This window comes from Protopterus annectens, chromosome 10.part0 (assembly GCF_019279795.1).
Source record: "Protopterus annectens isolate FY-2018-M chromosome 10.part0, PAN1.0, whole genome shotgun sequence".
Classification (NCBI taxonomy): domain Eukaryota; kingdom Metazoa; phylum Chordata; order Ceratodontiformes; family Protopteridae; genus Protopterus; species Protopterus annectens.
The window spans coordinates 718,379,667-718,394,677 of record NC_056744.1 but is presented as its reverse complement, the minus strand read 5'-3'; positions in this window follow the sequence as shown (position 1 = coordinate 718,394,677).

The window sequence follows — 15,011 nt, the reverse complement described above, 5'->3', positions numbered from 1 at the left end:
ATAGCAGTGTTTAGGTTGTGTGCTTTGAATGCCGAATATAGTGCTTCTGTAAAGAATGCCCGAATTCTTGCCTGAACTCCACTGAAGTGGCCACTCATGTTACTACCTCGGTCATAACCCTGTCCATGCATACATCCTTTATCCAGACCCCATGCTGTCAGTCGCTGCAAGAAAAGATCTGCCAATGCTTTTCCAGTGGTGTCCATAGCCTCTACAAACTCAATGAAGTGTTCTCGAATTTCTACCTTCCTGTGAGTGCAGTGAACATATCTTAGAGTTAGCGTAATCTGCTCCTTCCAGGAAATGTCTGTAGTGCCATCTGCAATTAAACTAAAGTAACGTGCGTCCTTTACGCGGTTAAGAATATTCCGTTGAATCTGCAAAGAAATGAGCTGAATCAATTCATTTTGAATCTGTGCTGAAATATAGAGAGCATTTCTAGGTGTCTTTTGCAGATGTTCTGCAAAGGGTCCAGTTCAGCAGTATATTGCAGCAGAGATTTGAAGGTCCCACTGTCGGACAGTCGTCCTCGTAATGGCAAATTTTCTCTTCCACAAATGATGATTATTCTCACTATACATTTTAAGGCATGTAATGTGTGTTCTTGTAGTCTTTTATCCATCTGTGAAATGGAGTGCAGTGCTGTTTTCATCCTGCTACAACACACTTCTAAAAATGCCTCTGACCTTGCAACTGCATTGCCATGCTCTTTACAGTTACTGTGTGCTCCAAGATCTGACCAGTTGGTCATTGGTGTGGAGATGAACACAGTGTCCTTTGAACTATTAAAGACAAAGCAGGGGCCATAGAAAACTCCATCTAATTTCTTTGAGTACTGTGTAAATTTAAAGTCATGATGCAGCTGTGGATTACACCTGCGAAAATGACTCCTTCCAGCATAATCTATAAGTCGTTTAGGGAATGTAAAATCCCTAGTAGGCAGCCACTGTACCATTAAGATTGTCTTCTTATCCATGTCACTGAGGATTGTGCGAGTATATAGCCCTATATCTCCATCATCCTTCTGCAGAGCATCACTCATGCAGTGATAAAGCCTTTTATCTGTATCACGCAACAGCAGACAGATCACTTTCATCATTCTTCCCCAGACTCACAGTGTCCAATGGGTGAGCATCCAAACTGCTGGAAGATAAACTAATTGGACTTTCATTGGTAATTGCTTCTTGTATGCCTCTTTCCACAGAAGGGAAGCTTGCTGCAGCTGGTTTAATAGGAACATCACTTTGAGGAACCGCAGTGATCTGTTCACCTTTGCTATCCATGTGCCTACAGCAAAAACAAAGAAATGCACACATAAAGCACAAGTATCAAATGTGTTCACACAGTACTGCTTTGTGTAGAGTATCACCAGCAATTGATGATAAAAAAATGTGAGTGTAAAAGACTTACCAAACTGTCATTGGTCTTTCTGAAAAATGTTCTAGTGCAACAGAAGTAGATCCATCGTTGGAACTGTAAAAATAAATCATGTTACTATGCAATTAAGCATGACTGAGTTATAATGTAGTCTGATGCATTGTATCATAATCAGTACACAAGAAAAAGTACCTGTTTATGGATGGCTGCTTTTGTAGCTCAAATGGCGCAACAGAAGTAGGCAGCATTTGCAAGTCTGTCACCAATGCGCAACTTAAAGGTGTGCCTTTTCTAAAAAGCAATTAAGCACAACTGAGTTATAATGTAGTCTGATGCATTGTATCATAATCAGTGCACAAGAAAAAGTACCTGTTTATGGATGGCTGCTTTTGTAGATCAAATGGCGCAACAAAAGTAGGCAGCATTTATAAGTCTGTCACTGATGCACAACTTGAAGGTGTGCCTTTTCTAAAAAGCAATTAAGCACAACTGAGTTATAATGTAGTCTGATGCATTGTATCATAATCAGTACACAAGAAAAAGTACCTGTTTATGGATGGCTGCTTTTGTAGATCAAATGGCGCAACAGAAGTAGGCAGCATTTGTAAATCTGTCACCGATGCACAACTTGAAGGGGTGCCTTTTCTAAAAAGCAAAACAAAAGCTAATTATGCAAGAAGCAAGATAAAACATTGTACATGTTTGCAGGCATATACTCTTAATATCCTACAATACACACAAAAAAAAATCTAATTTCTGAAAAGTACTCTTTGCTCAAGACCATTTCCAAGGCTAACAAGTACAATTACATTATAAAGCAATTTTTGGGCACAGCAGAGCTACTGCCTTTATACCAGCACATAATGACTGCAAGGCAAATAAAGTAAGCCTAGATTAGCTTATTAATACATCTTAGGGTGCATAGACATACAGACCCTCAAAAGATGCACACCTAAAAATCCATCCCACATTATAAGTGATACCTGGCAATAGTGAACACAATGAATACATCAACATATGTTAATTCTTCATTGGTCAAAGCTTTGTCCTTGACCTCTACAACACCAGAATTCAACAAATAGGTTGTTTGTGTCTTTCAGCTTTTCCCAGTTAGGGGTCGCCACAGCGGAACTTCGGTCTGCTAATGATTGACAGTAGAGTTTTACGTGCTGGCTTGCCGGGCCTAACGCCCGTAAGTAAATACAAGGTACCCCACAACAGTACCCTGGACAGTTTTACATTTGCAGGTTTTTCTGTAATAAAGCCCTAGTATGTGTAAATAAATGTGCTTACAGAGTCAGGAAGGAGGCCAAATTTGCTGAAAGCTGAGCAATCTCCTCTTTTCGTGTACGCTTCGCTTTCCTCTGCTGGGCACCAGATGGTTGCTTTCTCTTTACTGCAGCTTCCATCCTATCAGAAATACGAGCTGTTTTAGCAGTTTAGGATTACCAAGTAGATTGAGTCTACCCTTGCACCATCATTGGTATAAGACTCAGGAACATTTGGCAACTTGTCACAGAATTTTCAAAGATACCCAGAAAATGTATACAGATGAATGCACATAGTGTCTCCTGCCCTCTTGTTTAAAGATATGAGCCTGAAAGAAGTTGCGTAGATATGGAAAGTGCCATGTCGGTATCTTCATGGTTGCATTCTCTTTGTAGTCAGGAGGGTCTTTGAACTACAATCACTGCAAGAGGCAAAGTCTCCTGAGGCATTAGAGCAAATGAGGTAGAGAGATCCCTGGAGTACTGAGTGATGATTTCTGCTCCATGATTAGAAACATAAATGGACCACTAAACTCCCAGAGTCTGGTTTTGCAAAACCATGCAACATTCATATGACTGTGCTTTAGCAGAACAAATGAATGTTTATCACAGTTCCAAACAGGTTAAAATTATATTTATTACTTCTATCCATAACATTATCTGAGCAGCTATAGATAAAAGATGTGATAAGCTGATCTGGTTGGGCATTAATTAGCAGTAGGACAAAAACTGGTCTAATCTTGTAAATTTCTCTAAAGCTAATTACAAAGCTAAAATAGCATCCCTAGCCAATGATAATCATAAGGCATTCTTTAGCTATGTCGAAAACTAAAAGGGAATGCCCAGCTATGTGCTGAATGTATAGTGGATGGTACCTCTCATTCTGAACCTGAGGAAATTGCCAACCTGCTAGGTGATTTGGTGCAAACTTCACCCCCTCACCCCATCCCCACTAGCCATAACCCATAGCATACCTGACACCAGTCCTCTGCCTAGTATCTCTAGAAATCAGGTCATATCTGAGCTCTCCAATGCCAAAAATGTGGCCTCAGTGGGAACAGATAACATCCCAGGTTGCTTACTAATCAATCTAAAACAGGATCTGGTGGACCCAGTTGACATTCACTTTAACCATAGCCTGAGAACTGACTTTGTTCCAGCAGAATGGTGAAGAGCAACAGTAATCCCCTTGCACAAAGGGGGGCCATCAACCAACCCTGGGAAGTATAGACCCATAAGTCTAACCAGCCTCATCTGCAAGGCCATGGAAGTAATCATCATGGACTTTATCAACAAGGACATAGACAACTTTCAAACATTAGACCCATCCCACTTTGGCTTTGTTAAGGGTAGATCATGCTTATTAAGCATAGTAGACTTTTTTGAGAAAGTCACCAAAGCCCTGGATGAAGGTAAGACAGTGCATGCTGACTATCTTGACCTAGCCAAAGTTTTTGACACAATCCCCCACTCAGGTATCATTGAGAAACTCTCCAGGCTGTGGATTAATCCTTACATCACTAGATGGGTAACCAGCTGGCTCACTGACAGAATACATACTGTCAGAGTTGTTGACTCCACTTCCACCAGTAGACTCATCACTAGTGGCGTACCACAGGGATCTGTGCTGGGCCCTTTACTGTTTGGAATCTATTTCTCAGAAGTCCAGGCTAAAGTAGATGGCCTATGGCTTACCAAATTCACTGAAAATTGGAAACTGGATGCAATCATTGAGTCCCCCAATGATGTTAACATATTAAAACAGCATAAACAGTCAAACTGCTGAACAAAGATCACTTAAACCAGAACAAAACATATCAGCACAAAATAAAGTAAGCAACCACCATGACTGTACAGAACTCTGCTTAAAAAATACTTTAATAAATTTCATAAAAAGATAAAAACTTAAAAGCCTGAAATGATGGTAAGCACTTTCAAACTATACAGACCGCTTCATTAGACCTAAAAAAGCACTTCATTCAAGACCATTTAAATTGACTCAAACCAATGAAAGAAAATAACGTAACAGTTAACATCACATTAAGTCTCTGCAAACACAAATATTTCTAGGAAGTTCAGGTTAAAGCAGATAGCCTTTGGCTTACCACATTTACTGATAATTGCAAATTGGCTGCAATCATTAAGTCCCCCAATGATGTTAATATATTACAGGAGGGGCTAACACAGAGAAATGATTAGTTTTAGACCATGGCTTTGGCACCAAATGCAAAAAAAGTGCATTATTATCCCCTTTGGCAAAGTGGAATTCCCTGATAATTATAATATTGACAGCACCCCCTAAGTTCAAATCCAGTGGTGTGAGATCTGGGAATACAGGTAGATAGCAATCTGAACTTCGACTGCCAAGTTTCTACAGTGGTAAGGAAAACCTTCTATGGTGTGCATCTCATAAGAAAGGGCATCACATCCAGGTCTAAGACTGTTGTAACTTCACTGTACTCGACTCTCATCAGAGGATTAATAGTGTACAATGCTACCTTTTGCATGTACCCCACCAGACACTGGCAGCAGCTTGCAAGACCAGAGAGTTTTCTCACCAAGATAATACAGGGCCTCTAACCATGACTTATATGATTAGATTGAAAGCCATGTCACTCTGCTCTGTATTGTATAGGCTGTTGAAAGGCAACTTGTGCCTGGCCTATAGGGCAATCTCCAATCCTGCTCTAATGGAAATGCTGCATACCCGCAAGTCAAATGGCACAAGAGTCACTCATTCTAGGGATCTTAACCAAGCCTGTGGCATTAACAGAACTTGCTGGAGAGACAGATATATTTCCCAAAGATTGATGCTCCTCTGGAATAAACTTCCAATTCACATGAAGTAGAGCTCATCACCCTATTAAACTCAACCTAGATAAATGGTTGGGAGAGTGAAAATTCACCCAGGGGGTGGCACCCATGTCCCTCATGGACAGGGGTAGTCAGTGCTGGTCATAGACTTGCTCTGTAAATTACATCCATCTAACCAAGGAGAATTGGGACAACTAGGAATTAACATAACTAGGCTTGTAAGGGTTCTAGGGCCTCTAGTCTAGTAACCTCCTATGAATCTATGAACCTATAATCTAGGCAATCATCAGTTTTTGCTACTTTCATAAGGTTGTTTTAATTCAGACTTGTGTCCTTCAGGAAGAGGACCGTTGCTGCTTAGTGGTTATCAGCTTGAGTGTGCACTGACAGCAGGTGGGAATAATTAGTTATTAAAGTAAGATTTTTGTCTTCAATGCATTCATCTCATGTCCCACTTTTCTGAAACAAAGTGGGGGATAAAATGTTATACTGACTGTTGCATTTTTATATGTTTTATCAGGCCTTGCTAGAGGTAACTTATCAATGTTGTTTTAAGGCAAGAGAAAACTTCTGCAACCAGTCAAAAGTGGGGGCATTTCTGGTATGGCAGACTACAGACAGAAAAGCAAGAACACAGTTATCTAAGAAACTGAGTGACAGCAGTTATTTTTAGAAAATTATACCACCTGGCAGCACCCATTCTGCATACAGTTATGAAATACAAATTGATGTGTAGAAGCTTTATTGGAATAATTCACTGACATATCTGTAGTTTGTCCTCCCTGAGAAACCATAACAGAAAAGTATGTAATAAATGTCAGCAAATAAAGTTAAAATTGATGTATGTTTCTCAACCATATAATTTCAGCAGTATATGAAACAAGAGCATAAAGTAAATAACATTATTCACATGTGTATGTACCAAAAAGACAAACGGTCATAATAACCATTCTTATTTGGTATCAGGTTTTAAACCAAGCTGGTTGTAAATATATCATGAGTCAGGATAAGCATTTTTTACTTTTTCTGTTAGCTGTTTTAAGATTAGCTATACAACCCACACCAGTACAACGTAATGTCTCCAAAAAGCCAAAAAAAAAAAATTAAGGCTGGAATTTGTGTGACCAGGGAAAATGCATTGCTTTTGAATCCAGTTAGCCTGGTCATTTGCCATATCTTAAAGATACCAGTATACAGAGAAAGGTTGGTTTTCTTAATATGATGTCTGCTGAGGTCATGAATATTGCCCTATCCTTAGTCTAATTCTGATGACATCCCTCACTCACCACAATTCCCACACCATTTCTAGTCTCCCCTCCATCTGAGTAGTAGATTCTGGATCCCAAACCAAGTGACTTTGCTGCACTCCTAGATACATTAGATAGCAAGGCTTCTCCTTACCATCATGTCATCCACTTCCAAGCTCCATCCTGTCAGTGAACCTACACTGAGTGTAGCAATGGCCAGGGCTGGCAGGTTTTATGGAGGGCATAAATTGGCCAGTAGGGGTACATACTCCTCTCCCACCATTAGCATGTATCCCTGGGGTAGGAGGGTCTTCAACCCAGTTATCCCCCAGCAAATACCCATTTGGTGACATTAGTCAACACAACTGAATCATCTAAAGCCAATTTTTACACCATAGAGTGGCTAGCCCTGACACAATATGCAGTATGTGATCCATATTCTCTTATCTAGAGGATACTGCGTATCACAGTTGATGCACAAAGCAGCTGGTCAGTACAACTCATCCCCTTATAGGACACCATCTAGAGTTTGTGATGTTGCTCACAACTCCATTCTGGAGTGAGTGTGAGGTGGAAACACTCAGCATATTTTTGAGCGGTGGGAGGGATCCAACAGAGACACAGCAGGAACATGCAAATTCCATACAGTCATTGGCCACAGGTCAAAATCAAACCTTTTACCTTGTGTATGGGAGGCAAAGACTTAGCCATTATGCCAACTGGACTCACCTTACAAAAGTTACTGTACTCATCAATCATGTACATAGCAACAAAATTTAACACAATTAATATGGAAAAGATATAAGAAGAAGAAGAAAAAGAAGTATTCCTAGTAGATGCAGACCTTTAAGGAGAATAACAATCATGCATAATATAATATCCATAAAGTATCAGAAAGCATTCTAAGAACTAAGCCAACATGGGAATGGAGAAAGGAGATTTTGCTGATAGAGATGACTGCAATTAGGGATACAGACAGTAGACAAGAAGGGGCTAGAATTTATTAGAGAAAACCGGCAAAGGATCCCAGGTATTGGGAGCAAAAAGTATTGCCAGTAAGTCATAAAATGTCACTACCAATATAAATGAGCTAAATTAAAAATGCACACTGAAAGAAAGTAAGCCAGCATATAACAAGTCCATAAACCTATGAGCTAACGTAGCCCTTACTAAATTATTTACTCTTATCTCCAAAGCTACAAAAATATAAAAAAATAAATAAAAAAATGAAAAAAAACTTTTTTAGGACTACAATGCAAAGCAATCATGAGTTTGTACATTCAAATAAACCTGTAAAAAAGACCTATTCAAAACACAAAGTGCAGAGTGACTCTATCCACTAAAGTGAATGACAACTTGTAAACCAAACTGAAAATGTTTTTTAAACGAATAGATAAATGAAATATAGGGACGTATCTTGTTAGAGTTCATTTATCAAACAGCAGACTTCCACACATTGGATGTTTAAGTACAAGTGATAATTGTTTGGATACCATTATAAATTAAGCTGTACAGTAAATATATGCATTCATGTTTTCTAGAGTTTTATACCATAATCCATATGAAGAAGCATACCAAGTTACTAAAAGTTACTATCCACTCAAGGGATTTGAATCGGTTTTACTAAATAAATAGAACAACAGGTCAACGACAGGTCCGTTGTATGTACTATATCATTTTACATCCATAAGTTCACCTTCTAGTCTGTAATAGAGCCAAGGAGAAAGTGTGACTGAGGAGCAAAGGGTGTCTAGAATGACATTGGAACACATTTCACTCCTCACTCATCTCCTGCTCTCTGCTCAAAAAAAACTATTCCTGCTAACTAACACACAGGGCCCCAGCCAGCCCAGCCCCACTTACTACCCTACTCTACTGTTTCCAAATCCTTACCAATCTATTCAGATCGGACTTAAGCAACCTAGAAGCCTGTTGCAACAAAATAGCTAAGTTTGCCACTAACTTACCCTACAAAACACACCACTGTTATGCCCTTCAGCAACTCAGCTGGATTGAACTACCTAGTCTATTATCACTCAACCAGCTTACCACCAGCCATACTATCATCCACAATCCCAACAACTGCCCTGCTCTCATTCACCTAGTCCAACAAAACACCAACTCCAGAGCCCTCAGATCATCTGACAAATTAATCCTAAAAGTATCTAAATCCCACTACCACGGAGACTCCTTCTACTCCAATAATATAGTCAAAACCTGGAACTCACTCCCCCAACCAATCCTGCTAAACCCAGACAGCCACAAGTTCAAAGTGATCCTAAAAGAATACCTTACTAAACACTGGCTATGCTCCTGTACTGTCTCAGGTTAAGCTCTCCATCTATTGTTTACTGCAATACACATATACACTCTAACCTTTACTTTCTCAGTCTCTTCTCTCTCAGTCTTATTCTGCTGCTGCTGCTGCAAAAAAATATATATATATATATATATATTTCATTCTACCTGTTGCTATTCTTGCTTAGTTTATTGCATGCATTCAAATACTTTTACTTTATTGCTACTTGAACTAGCATCATTGTGTGTTTTAATTCTATAAGCTCTATAATTCTTACTTTTGCTATTTATGTCTATGTTTTTCCTTGTTTTATTAACTACTTGTTTTGAAGCTTATCTCCCCAGGTCTCCACTGAAAATGGGCCAGCTATCCCAGTTGTACCCTACCCGGTTAACAAATACAAATAAATAAATACAGAAAATAAAATTTCCCCTGACCACCCTTCTTCCTGTAACATACTTGGGGCGTCCAGTAGTTTTTTTTTTTTTTTGAGGAATGTCATTTAGTGACACTTTTATCTGCTTTAAATCAATATAGTATTCTACCTACCCTCCATTCCTTCCTTCCTTCTCAGCAGATATAAATCTGTCACTGAATGGTAATCCTGTTCCAAACTATCAAGTAATGTTTCTTCTTTTTCTAATTTAGTTTCCCTTCATTGTTTTACTCTCCAGCCTTTTCTTATCCTCATGCTAAATCACAATATGTTCAAACATCACCTAAAGTAAAATCTGTAATCTTATTGTCCACTCCCATACACTTGTGAATATATAAGTTAGGTTTAGGCACCCAGTGGTGCAAACATTAGGTGATATGGTCACCCTGACCCTGTGTAAAAATGGAAAACAGGGAGCTGACAATGATGACGTCTTTTTCTTATGAATTAAATTAATCTGCCTGTTTAAAGTATTCACTCATTCACAACCGCTATTGAAGAGTTGCATAAATTCTGTTTCATCACTGTTAAAAAGTTACTTCTTATGAAATGTTATGCAGTACTGAAAAAAGCTTTCACTGAGACTTAGTTTAGAATTTTTAAGATAGTGAGACTTGTCAGGATTTTTTTAACAAAATCATATCAATTGCTTTCACTGAATGTAAAAATAAATGCACCTTTTGACAATGGTTTGCAGAGACAAAATTATGTAGAACAAATTTCTTGTTTAATCCTTTCTACTTGGGTTTACAGTTCAGGGAACTGTGACATCTGTTCACCATATGGCCATTGTAGCTTATATTTTTTTTCCTGAATGGCTCATAAGGCAGTATGCAAGGGTACAATGCCTACAAAGCCTGTGGTAAGAACATCTTATGATTCAGCTTAGAGAAGGGATTCTGTGTCATAACAGGTCTGTGCAAGGCTGGTTTCAACCTTTGATCTCAGTGAGTTTTACCAGTAGGTGTTACTCAGTGTCTTCAGATGTAAATTATAATGCTAACTAGGAGGCTTTGGAACTTCTTTGTCTGTCACAGTGACAGTCCCTCTGCAAATCAGTTTCAAACTAGACATGGTCTATTGTATTTATCTGACTGTGACATTGTGAAATAAAAATGGCAATATCTTAAGTTTGATAAGCATTTCACTCAGTCAGGTAACAATTCTCAGACAGTACGGGTGCAGAAACCAGTTTGTAAAAACCTTGGCTAACCTGTGGTGTCTTTCTCTATTCGCGGTACTAGACCTTTCACCCTTCCCGCCCTCCTGTGATGCCTTGCTCCATCTAAAAGCTAATGTTAGAATTTATACATTACAGACTCAGAGAGTACACTGTTTTTTACTCTGAATTTGTATATTAGGTATACAATTAGTGTTTGCATACATTGACTTGATCACAGGGACAGGGTGAGGGTATATATGCTCAACTGTATGCTTTTTCACCCAAATTCTCATTCTGATACGAGTGTGCGCATTTGTTCTTTGGCGGGTTTTACTAACTACTACACTCACTGCTTGGTAATTATTTTCTAGATCATGGGATTGGAAAACAAGTACATACTTATTAGTACTGATATCATCAACAATTGATCGGTGTGTGTGCCACTGCCTTAGTCTTCTTGTCTGTATCCGCCAGTACACTCAAAATATTATGTCTAGGGCTAGGTGCACTTAAATGTGATTTTAAAGAAACTAAGAAAGCTGTTTGCCCAGGAAAATAATAAAAGCAGCAATACTAGCATGCATGTGGCTCGCGAGTAATCCAAAAAAAAAAAACAAATGCTCTTGCAAAGTTGCGAAAATCAGCAACTGCCACTAGTTCACTTCATTCATTAATTACTAGTCTGCATCTGCGTCTCTGTGATATTATAAATAAAACTTAAAATAACTTGCATACAAATGATTCAGCCAGGTACAAATCTCAGCAGCAACAGCAATATACAATATAAACAAAACTATAAAGATAAGTCGCCGAAGCAAGCAGGTCAAGAGGAACTGAAAGTTGATGTACTCTCTCTATATTAATATTTGCTGTCTCACGCTCTCTCTCACAACTAAAGCGGGAGTCTGGACCAATCAGCAGCCATTGGTTTGTAGCTAACAGGCTGCTTCACAATCATGGGTCCTACAGCCAGCCAGATTCTACCCCCCACTCCAGATAAACTGTACTGAAATGCTTACAGTCAGTATGCCTCCCGATGTCCCTGCTAACTAGGTAGGTGCTCTCACTCTGAAATGCCTTTGGGAAAGGATTCAACTAAATTATATATGTGCATAAGTAAGTGTGTGTATTTAAATAAATCGACATGCAGAAATATCAATGAAAAAATATGTATTTATGTAAATTCGCCTCACAGTAAGACGTTGTCCCGTTCGATTCTCAGCTAGACCGTCTTCTGTGTGGAGGCATACTTGAATGGGGTGTGCCTTCGTTGAAGGTTGTGCATCAGGGCTGGTAACCCGGTACGTAAAAATCCACTACCAATCATTAGCGGACCAGATTTCTGCTGTGGCGACCCCTAACCGGGAAAAGCCAAAAGACACAAACATGCAGAAGTATCAATGAATGTACACAAATACACACGCATATATATTTATATATATAAATTGGTCTACTTTGATTCACTGAAAACTCATTTCACAGAATTTCAATTCATCCTCAAAAAATCACTGAAAGCTCAAAGTTAAGAGGGTGTAGGGGTGTGAGGGGCATAGCCCCCCATCTACTTAGCTTTTATATTTATGAATCTTATTTCACTGAAAGCTAACAATATAAAACCAAAAGTAGGTGGGGGGCAACGCCCCCCACATCTACTTTTGGTGGGGGGATAGGCTCTCCCACACCCATCCTAAGTATATATACTAACTCCAGGATCACACTACAGTGGGGAAAATGGCATATATGTTTTATTTGCCCAACAGTACTTACATTCAGTGAAATGTGATTCAGTGAAATGAGTTTTCAGTAATTTGAGCTTTCATCGATTTGGCATGAGTGTTTTGAAATTGAGTGAAATGAGTTTTCAGTGAATCAAAGTAGACCCCACACACACATATATATATATATATATATATATATATAATATAATAAAACTGCAAACTGTGAAGACTTAGAATTATAAAAAATAGAACTTCAATGAACTAAAAGAAAGGCACACTGACATTGAATGGATATTAAGCTTGGGTTCTTGTTAAGATGTAAGAACTTCCTCAGAATACAGTAAAATGCAGTAATCACTAGTTTAAATATGTACAATTCTAGAATGCAAATAGTAGCCAATAAACATAAAACTGTGTTTTTTAAAAAACAAGGAAACTGCATTATAATAATAAAAATAATAAAAAAGCAGATCAAATGACATAACATTAATGAGTACAGTGAATAAGATGCTGAAGGGGACCTGTCATTAGTTGTACTAACGTAGAGCACATTTAATGTTTAAACTCTCATTCAGTCCTGGAGATGGTTCAGCATTCAATAACAACTACCATTTAAGTTCCCTCAGTTCAAGAAAAGAGTCACTGTCTCCGAAAAATGAAACCACCTCTTCTAATACAAAGAATTTGAATTTATTGAGCTGTGTACAAATAATACTGTATTTGGCAAGGGCATTATTTTCATTAGAAGCTTGAATTGCCCCCAGGTGTTCCTTAATGCGATCTGACAGCTTGCATTTGGTTTTACCTGCATAGAAGCATCCACAAGACATACAAATACCTGGATAAACTACAAAGGTTGAATTGCAATGAAAATACCTAGAAAATGAAACTGTATAGTTGCAATGAGAAAAAGTATACTTGTCACCTGTAAAAATAAAAGGACAAGCAGCACATTTACCACAACAGTACATGCCCATAGAAGAATTATTCATAACAGGAGAATGCAATAAAAACTGTGAGTCTCTATTTTCCACATGTGAACAAATAGTTCTAGTCTTTTTAAATATAAAAGTAGGTGCATTTCCTAAGGCAGAACTTCTTTGTGGGGAATCAGAAATAATATCCCAATTGTTGGAAATAATTTCTCTACTAGCAGACATGTCCCTGCAAATAGGAATAGGGAAATTAAGAATCTGTTAGATGGAGAAGGTTATGTAATACAGGGTTGGAATCCATATTTTAGAATATGAAGGTATTTACTATGTCTAGCGGCTGAAACTTTACAAATGCTGTCAATTAAAGAAGCAGGGTAGTTCCTAATGGAAAACATACATTTCAGTAATGGGGACTGCCAAAAAATTCTTCATCATGACTAACCAACCTAGACAGTCTAATAAGCTGACCTTTAACCAAATTCTTCTTCATATAGAATGGGTGTTGGCTAGTAAAATTCAGAAAGTTGATTTTTTAAGTGTCTTTTCTGAATACTGTTGAAAAGATAGAACCAGAGGGAAGTAACACAATTTTCGTGTCTAGAAAATTGACAATCTAACCCTGACTTGAAATAATTAGATTAAGGAAACCTATACTATTTTTCAAACTAGAGATAAAAAAAATCTAACTCATTTTTGTTACCATTCCATACAAAAAATATGTCATCAATGTAGCGTTTGCAAATAAGCATGTGTTGAAATACAGGTAGATGGTAACTTTCTTTTAGTCCACTGAAGTTCTATTATATATATATATATATATATATATATATATATATATATATATATATGGTTCTGTACCATTTTATCAAAGTTAGCTTTGACTGAAAGAAAAAAAACAGTAGGTACAAATGACTAAACATACTTTTGACTGAACGTACGTTTGACCAAAAAAGACATTTTATCGAAAGCATTCTATACAACATATATGCCATAAAATGCTTGTATGTAGGGGGGCAAGCCCCGTTGTACAGCTGAAGTGGTGAGCTGCACCACAACACTCCTTAGTTATATATTCTAGCTCTGTGGTCACACAAGTGTAAAGAAAAGAAAATAAATCACCACATACAGCAAATCAGTACTGGCACACAAACTCAATCCTCTACAAATCTGGGGGTACAGTGTGATTGTGAGCATTGCCAAGCCACAAAAATCTTCTAAATTGCATCTCTAACAACTCCCATGATCAAAAAAATTACACCATCAGTAGACATCTTTACAATTCAAAGTGGTGTGTTAGAGAGTCAAACATAGGGAAAGGAAGAATAAGAAGGTAGTGAAAAAAAGAAATGGAATGGGTTCATATGGGATGATTACATTGGCAGATCCAGGAGCTAATGAGGTACCCTTTGAGAGCATATATATATATATATATATATATATATATATATATATATATATAGATATAGATATAGATATAGATATATATGACAGTATTTAAATAAATCAACAAATGAGTTGGGGAACAAGCTTGGACCATGTAATTTTCATACTAGTGAGGTTAGAATGCAAATGCCTTCAAGAGCACATTTAGTTTCCTTAAAGCTGTATCGATTAGCTTAGTACATGTTGCAAGAATGTTAAGTGGCATTTGAAAAAGAAGGTTATTCATTTAGTCATTTTCAGGACTTCAGTAAAACAAGCTATATACCAGCGTCTAGGTGAAACAAAGTAAAAAAATCACACAAATCACCAAAA